Genomic DNA, 7,671 nt, shown 5'->3' with positions numbered 1-7,671 from the left:
TAATCGTATTTCTTAAAGGGTTTTCTTATGCTTTGAAAATGACTGGAGGTTTCACATGCCAAGGTTAAAGGGACACCTACACAACAGCTATGACTAAACATTTATTATTTCCTAAAAAAAATAAATAAAAATACCAAGCCTCCAAAGAAGCTGGACTTAGTTTATGGGAGTCTTTGTTTGTTTGTTTGTTTGTTGTTGCCACAAATAAAACCATTTGTTGCCAGTCCAATATGATAGCAGGAATTAAAATAGCTAGACAAAACCTTCCTGCATACTTGTGACTGACCTCTTGCTGCTCTTTCATTTGTAACTAAAAAGAATCAGCCAGATCAAAAAGACATGCACACGCTACGAATGACCTGCTCCATGTTTTACTGATGAGCTACACCGTCGGGATCATGAAACATAAAGGTTCATTTTGTTGTTCATTCCCTCAACTTTGACCTGTCTACTCTTTGTAGCTTGTCTTTGTAATATTTGGCATATTCCAGAATAGACTTTGGATTTTTGCTCCTGCTATGAGATTTATATCTTCCAGTCTTTGTAACTGTAGTGTGACTGTTGTGCACACCAACACTTCATATACACACTCGGCTTGTGTTTCAGTGACTGCTGTGTTGACATTATTGACTATCAAGTGAACTAACAACTATGTGTTTGTGTGTTTGTGAGTGTGTAAAAGAGAGAGAGAGAGGAAGGAGTCAGTTGATATGGGCAGTGCAGGGTTACAAAGTGATGATAGATTGTCAGGGGCGTGTTCAGGGTTTTGTTTAAGTTCTCTGAAAGGAAGTATACTTTTCCAAGGAGAGAAAACAGAGGAACTGAAGAGCAAATTACATTCTGCAACTGTTGCTAAACTCTAAACAGGTTTGTCTTTAAATTAGTCCTTGTGGTAATGTCTATACGTACTCTGCCTAAATGTTTCAGACAGGCCTTCTATAAGCTATAGTCATACACACTGAACGAACGTTGGTTCAAAGAAAAAAGAAACATGTATCTTCCCATTGTACTCAATTTTTACTTTAAAGGAGCACATAAAGAAATTGCTTTTGCCAATCATGAGTGGCTGGCAAAGGCACTCAGACAAAATTCAAGAGCAGATTGAAATATGTGAAAATATCAGATTTTGACAAACACTGGTTTAAAGCAGAATGAGAAAAAAAACAAAAAAACAAAGTTGGCAAATAATTCTGCTGAAAACTTTGTCCTTCACCTCCCTATTCTTAGCTTTTCATTAGAGACACACAGCAGCTGCAGTGAAAAGAGTGCACTTCTTCTAAGCACTAAGACTGATCATGAACACACCAAGGACTTCAAACTTATTTTGATCACAAAGTCCTGAATCTGTGTGGAACCACTGCAGTATACATCAGACCTGACAAAACATCCTCTGTTTCATCAGCAAAAGCAGCCCAGCAGATCATCCTCTCAACAAAGCTACAGCGCAGTTCCACCAGCAGGTATAACTTCAAAATACAGGGAGTGCAGAATTATTAGGCAAATGAGTATTTTGTCCACATCATCCTCTTCATGCATGTTGTCTTACTCCAAGCTGTATAGGCTCGAAAGCCTACTACCAATTAAGCATATTAGGTGATGTGCATCTCTGTAATGAGAAGGGGTGTGGTCTAATGACATCAACACCCTATATCAGGTGTGCATAATTATTAGGCAACTTCCTTTCCTTTGGCAAAATGGATCAAAAGAAGGACTTGACAGGCTCAGAAAAGTCAAAAATAGTCAGATATCTTGCAGAGGGATGCAGCAGTCTTAAAATTGCAAAGCTTCTGAAGCGTGATCATCGAACAATCAAGCGTTTCATTCAAAGTAGTCAACAGGGTCGCAAGAAGCGTGTGGAAAAACCAAGGCGCAAAATAACTGCCCATGAACTGAGAAAAGTCAAGCGTGCAGCTGCCAAGATGCCACTTGCCACCAGTTTGGCCATATTTCAGAGCTGCAACATCACTGGAGTGCCCAAAAGCACAAGATGTGCAATACTCAGAGACATGGCCAAGGTAAGAAAGGCTGAAAGACGACCACCACTGAACAAGACACACAAGCTGAAACATCAAGACTGGGCCAAGAAATATCTCAAGACTGATTTTTCTAAGGTTTTATGGACTGATGAAATGAGAGTGAGTCTTGATGGGCCAGATGGATGGGCCCGTGGCTGGATTGGTAAAGGGCAGAGAGCTCCAGTCCCACTCAGACGCCAGCAAGGTGGAGGTGGAGTACTGGTTTGGGCTGGTATCATCAAAGATGAGCTTGTGGGGCCTTTTCGGGTTGAGGATGGAGTCAAGCTCAACTCCCAGTCCTCCTGCCAGTTTCTGGAAGACACCTTCTTCAAGCAGTGGTACAGGAAGAAGTCTGCATCCTTCAAGAAAAACATGATTTTCATGCAGGACAATGCTCCATCACACGCGTCCAAGTACTCCACAGCGTGGCTGGCAAGAAAGGGTATAAAAGAAGAAAAACTAATGACATGGCCTCCTTGTTCACCTGATCTGAACCCCATTGAGAACCTGTGGTCCATCATCAAATGTGAGATTTACAAGGAGGGAAAACAGTACACCTCTCTGAACAGTGTCTGGGAGGCTGTGGTTGCTGCTGCACGCAATGTTGATGGTGAACAGATCAAAACACTGACAGAATCCATGGATGGCAGGCTTTTGAGTGTCCTTGCAAAGAAAGGTGGCTATATTGGTCGCTGATTTGTTTTTGAATGTCAGAAATGTATATTTGTGAATGTGGAGATGTTATATTGGTTTCACTGGTAAAAATAAATAATTGAAATGGGTATATATTTGTTTTTTGTTAAGTTGCCTAATAATTATGCACAGCAATAGTCACCTGCACACACAGATATCCCCCTAAAATAGCTAAAACTAAAAACTAACTAAAAACTACTTCCAAAAACATTCAGCTTTGATATTAATGAGTTTTTTGGGTTCATTGAGAACATGGTTGTTGTTCAATAATAAAATTATTCCTCAAAAATACAACTTGCCTAATAATTCTGCACTCCCTGTAAGCTCGCCAACAATCTTTCAACATCTTGATATGATGAATGTTTGTGCATCTAATTTCAGCTAGAACTGTTCTCTTAGTTATCAGTGAGGTTAAAGAGTGTGTGTGGTGTTTTATTATCTATACATTAAACACACATCATATGTGATATATATGAAATAAGAACAAATATTCCCCTGTAGCTGTGGATATCCATTATGGTGGTCATCATTGCCATACTAAACAATTTTACTTAGTTACATCACTTATCATTTGTATTATTTGTCGTTTTTGTGCAGATTAATTCAGTTCCTGCTTACAGTAGCTTGGTCAAGGACTATTTTTGATTGTCAGACGTGCTATTGGGACATTTCCTAACTGTCCTTCAGTTTTGCCTGATCGGGAACAAACCTTTGAATTTATCACTGTTCTCCTGCCTGTGGATTTGCTCCTGCATGCTTTCTACAAGAAACTATAGGTGTGCATGAGCCTCAACAGTTAGAATTACCATAAAAGGGCACACCTGCCATAGCTTGGCTGCTGAACAAGGCAGGAAACTCTGCTTGTTGTACAACTTGCTGAGGAGACAACGAAAAAATGGATGAACCAATAGATCCACTGGAGGTAGTATTGATAGTTAAATATGAAAGTTAGGCATAAAAATATGATGACATCTTTTGTGATTGTTTTTTGCATGTTTTGTGTTTTTTTTAATCATTCAGATCATCCATCCCATCCATCCATTCACTTCCGCTTATCCTTTCCAGGGTCGCGGAGGGCGCTGGAGCCTATCCCAGCTGTCATAGGGCGAGAGGCGGGGTACACCCTGGACAGGTCGCCAGTCTGTCGCAGGGCCAACACACAGGGACAGACAACCATTCACGCTCACATTCACTCACACATTCACACCTAGTGACAATTTGGATTATCCAATTAACCTATCCCCTCAAACTGCATGTCTTTGGACGGTGGGAGGAAGCCGGAGTACCCGGAGGGAACCCACGCAAACACGGGGAGAACATGCAAACTCCACACAGAAAGACCCCGGCCTGATGGTGGAATTGAACTCAGGACCTTCTTGCTGTGCGGCAACAGTGCTAACCACCGTGCCACCGTGCTGCCTCATTCAGATCATAAATAGCAATAAATACTTGGAGAGAAGAAAGTCTAAGTTGTGTTTCTGCTTGGTTTTATTTCCCAAGGCTTTGGAAGTTACAAGTCATAACCTATGACTGAGTGTGGGATTAGCATCTGGTAGAACGGCTGTTCGCTGAGGCAGAGGTAGATTTAATTAAGGGTGGAAGAAAAAGGTGCAACTTTGAAAAAAACTAGCTTGTGTATTACAGCCTTGCATTTTGATTATATTTTCCTTGAAAATATGTATATTGCATTTGAAGGCATTCCCAAAAACAAATTCAGGGACAATAAACCAAGAAGTGTGGAAATGCATAAACAGGACTCCTCCATGATGGTAAACATGTAGCTAACTTAAACTGATTGCTGGCCAGCTGGAAAAGGAGAGTTAAGCCATCAAAGCCTGCGTCGGCCATGGGTTCAGGTAACAGGGCCGTGACATTCTAGAAAGTTCAGACACATCTTAATGAAATTGAAGTCAGTGTACGAGCTGCAGGGAGAGGGAGCAACACACACACACACACACACACATGCATGTACATACACAGCTACACAGAGGGGAGATGGCTGCCTACAAAGAAACAAGATAAAGGGAGAAATGAATTACCCTCGATACTGTTCAATGTGATTCAACACCTCACGGATAGATGTGTGCACGCTAACGATCTAACAGTATCACATGATCCGGGAGGAAGTACAGGTGCTCAGCTCAGTTCCCCTTTGGATCAAGTTCCACTGTAAAGAATAACTATGAATAAAACAGCAGCCAAACAGATCGAGTGTTGCTATCTATGTCTGTGTGTGTTTGTGTGTGTGGACAGCTGTGTATATGAGACACACATGTCTGCATATGTGTGTGTGTGTGTGCATCTGCGCACTCACTCAAGCATGCGCTGTGGGTGTGAACGTGTGGAATCGTGCTGCCCTGTTGCGGTTTTCCAAAACAACCTTATGACAATTTAATGATTTAATCAAAGCTTATGGGTTCCTTGTTGTTGGATCATGTTCAGCTTGTAGCAGGTGACACAGGGCCAAGAAACGCTGCCCTAAAAATAACAAAAGCACCTGATCCCCTGGCACTGGGCTGGAGTTCTCATGTTGAATTACTCTGGATTAAATGATAGAGGTCGCAGGTGAGGCAGATGCATTAAAGGAGAATTACTCGGCACTATTGAACCTTTATTCCTACTGTACACCTGCTTCTGTTTCTCTTTCAGGCTGATGAGTCGTTGCAGAAGAAGCATCTTTTTTAACAACACCCTGTTAAAAGTTTTAAAGTAAGGCATTTCCCCAGGCGCTGGTGAGACTGGCTTCTGCCCACCATGGTTGTGCATGTTTGTGTGCTTTCTTTTCCCATTGTTACATAGTTGAGACATCTCTCTCTTCAATGTTTTATAAGTTATATTTACAAGGAGCACAAATCCTTAAGCATGATGTACAAAATCTGGTTAGTGTGATTCAAATTGACCTCATCCTATATTATCACAATGTAATATTACTCTAATAAATGAGCTTAAGTCTTTGAGATCAATGCTAACAATAAGTGTAAAGGATTTTGAGCTCTGTTGATATGAGGCACTGAAGAGAAATTTCAAATACTGTGAGAATCTTCTCTATCACCACTCCTGAGTGATATAAGAAAACTAAAGAGTTCAGAAATTCCTAAATTAAACTTTACCAGACATGATGCAACTGAGCTGAAGCAAATAATATGAATAGTCCAGTAAATACAGCCAGCAGCAGTCTTTAACTATTCACCATTCTAATGTAACAACCTTATTGTTGGATTACATCAATTTTTCACCTAAAAGTTCTACACACATCACCCAATAATGTCAACATCAAAAAGTTTGCATTCAAGTGTATGAAAAATAAAAAACTAAAATATAACCTGTGCATAGGTTTTCACTGCCTTTGTTATGACACGATAACCAAGACTGACATGATGTTAAATCACAAACCAACCAAGTCATTAAGTCCAAGAAACTTTCTGTAGACCCATAAGACAAGATTGTATCGGGGCATAGGTATGGTGAAGGGTGCAGAAAAATGTCTGCAGCATTTCTGCAGGTCCCAGTGAGCACAGTGGTATCCATCATCCATACATGAAAGACGTTTGGAATCACCAGGACTCTTCCTAGAGCTCACCACCTGTCCAAGCTGAGTGATTGGGGTGTTGGAACCTTTGTCAAAGTGACCATCAGGTTCTTGGTCACCTCTCTGACTGAGGATAGGACAACTATTTCTGCAACACTCCACCAATCAGTCCGTTTGCCCGAATGCCAAAGGAATAAGGCACTGCTCATCAGCTGACCAATACCATCCCTACAGTGAAGTATGGTGGTGGCAGCATCATGCTGTGGGGATGTTTTTTGGCAGCAGGAACTGGGGACTAGTCAGGGTCGAGGAAAGGTTAATCCATCCTTGATGATAAACTGCTCCACATCACTCTGCACCTTGGACTGGGGCGAAGGTTTATCTCCCAACAGGACAACAACTGTAATCACACATGCAATAAACGAGTGGCTTTGGGACCAACAGTGAATGTCCTGGAGTGGCCATAATCATAAACCCTCCTTGGTTCATGTTGTCTGCTTGTATGTCACGCAGTTCAAACAGCTGAATTTGGCTTATTTTTGCCAAAGATTACTTTCTAAAGATAGACACTATAAAGCTAATTCATTCCATTATGAACAACTGCATCCATGAACCTGCACTACATCTTAGCCTGCAGCATGTTATGTGCCATCAAGGTCACAGCAAGCCCATCACTAATTCTTTCATGTATCCCTCCACCCTGCAACACACACACACACACACACACACACACACACACACACACACACACACACACACACACACTGTGCCTTCTGTTTCGTGATAAATATGAGCTGGTTGTTGCCTTATCTGATGATGTGTTTCAGTAATGCTGATGGCGATTTTGTGCCGGTTATCACCTAGCAACAGTGCTAGAAAGTCCAATAATTCAATGTACAAATGAATATTAAGCTCAATTTCTGGGGTGGAAATGGAGATGAAACACAGATGTGAGTCTTTAAATTGCTAATTTAGATGTTGTGAATTACTTTTCAGGTGATTTGTAGGACGCTGACTTTTAAAAACAGTATTTTATTTTTTGTTTTACTTTTATTTAAATCTATATTTTTTTGTCTCTGGTGAATTTGTAGGCCACACAGTGGGAAACACAAGCATGCTTCTTTCTCCCTACAGCTGGTTCATAATTTATTAAGGACACATTGATATGCACGGCACTGTTCTGCTCCTACTTCATATTCACTACACTGGTACAGCAAAAAGAAATGGGGGGAGAATGACCTCATCAGTGTGTGTGTGTGACTCGAGTTGTGTGTTTCAGGTACATGAGCCAGCTATTGTACAGTAGTGTTAGTTCAGTGCTATTCAGCTTTATTTATACAGGCCAGTTCCCAAGAAAAGTCACCTCAAGGCATTTTACAATGTAAGGTAAAGACCCAGCAGATCAGCTGTTTCACCTTTGAGCTAAGCCGTCCT

The sequence above is a fragment of the Oreochromis niloticus genome, linkage group LG2, assembly GCF_001858045.2.
Source record: "Oreochromis niloticus isolate F11D_XX linkage group LG2, O_niloticus_UMD_NMBU, whole genome shotgun sequence".
In the NCBI taxonomy this organism is placed as follows: domain Eukaryota; kingdom Metazoa; phylum Chordata; class Actinopteri; order Cichliformes; family Cichlidae; genus Oreochromis; species Oreochromis niloticus.
Note: the sequence above shows the minus strand (reverse complement) of the source record.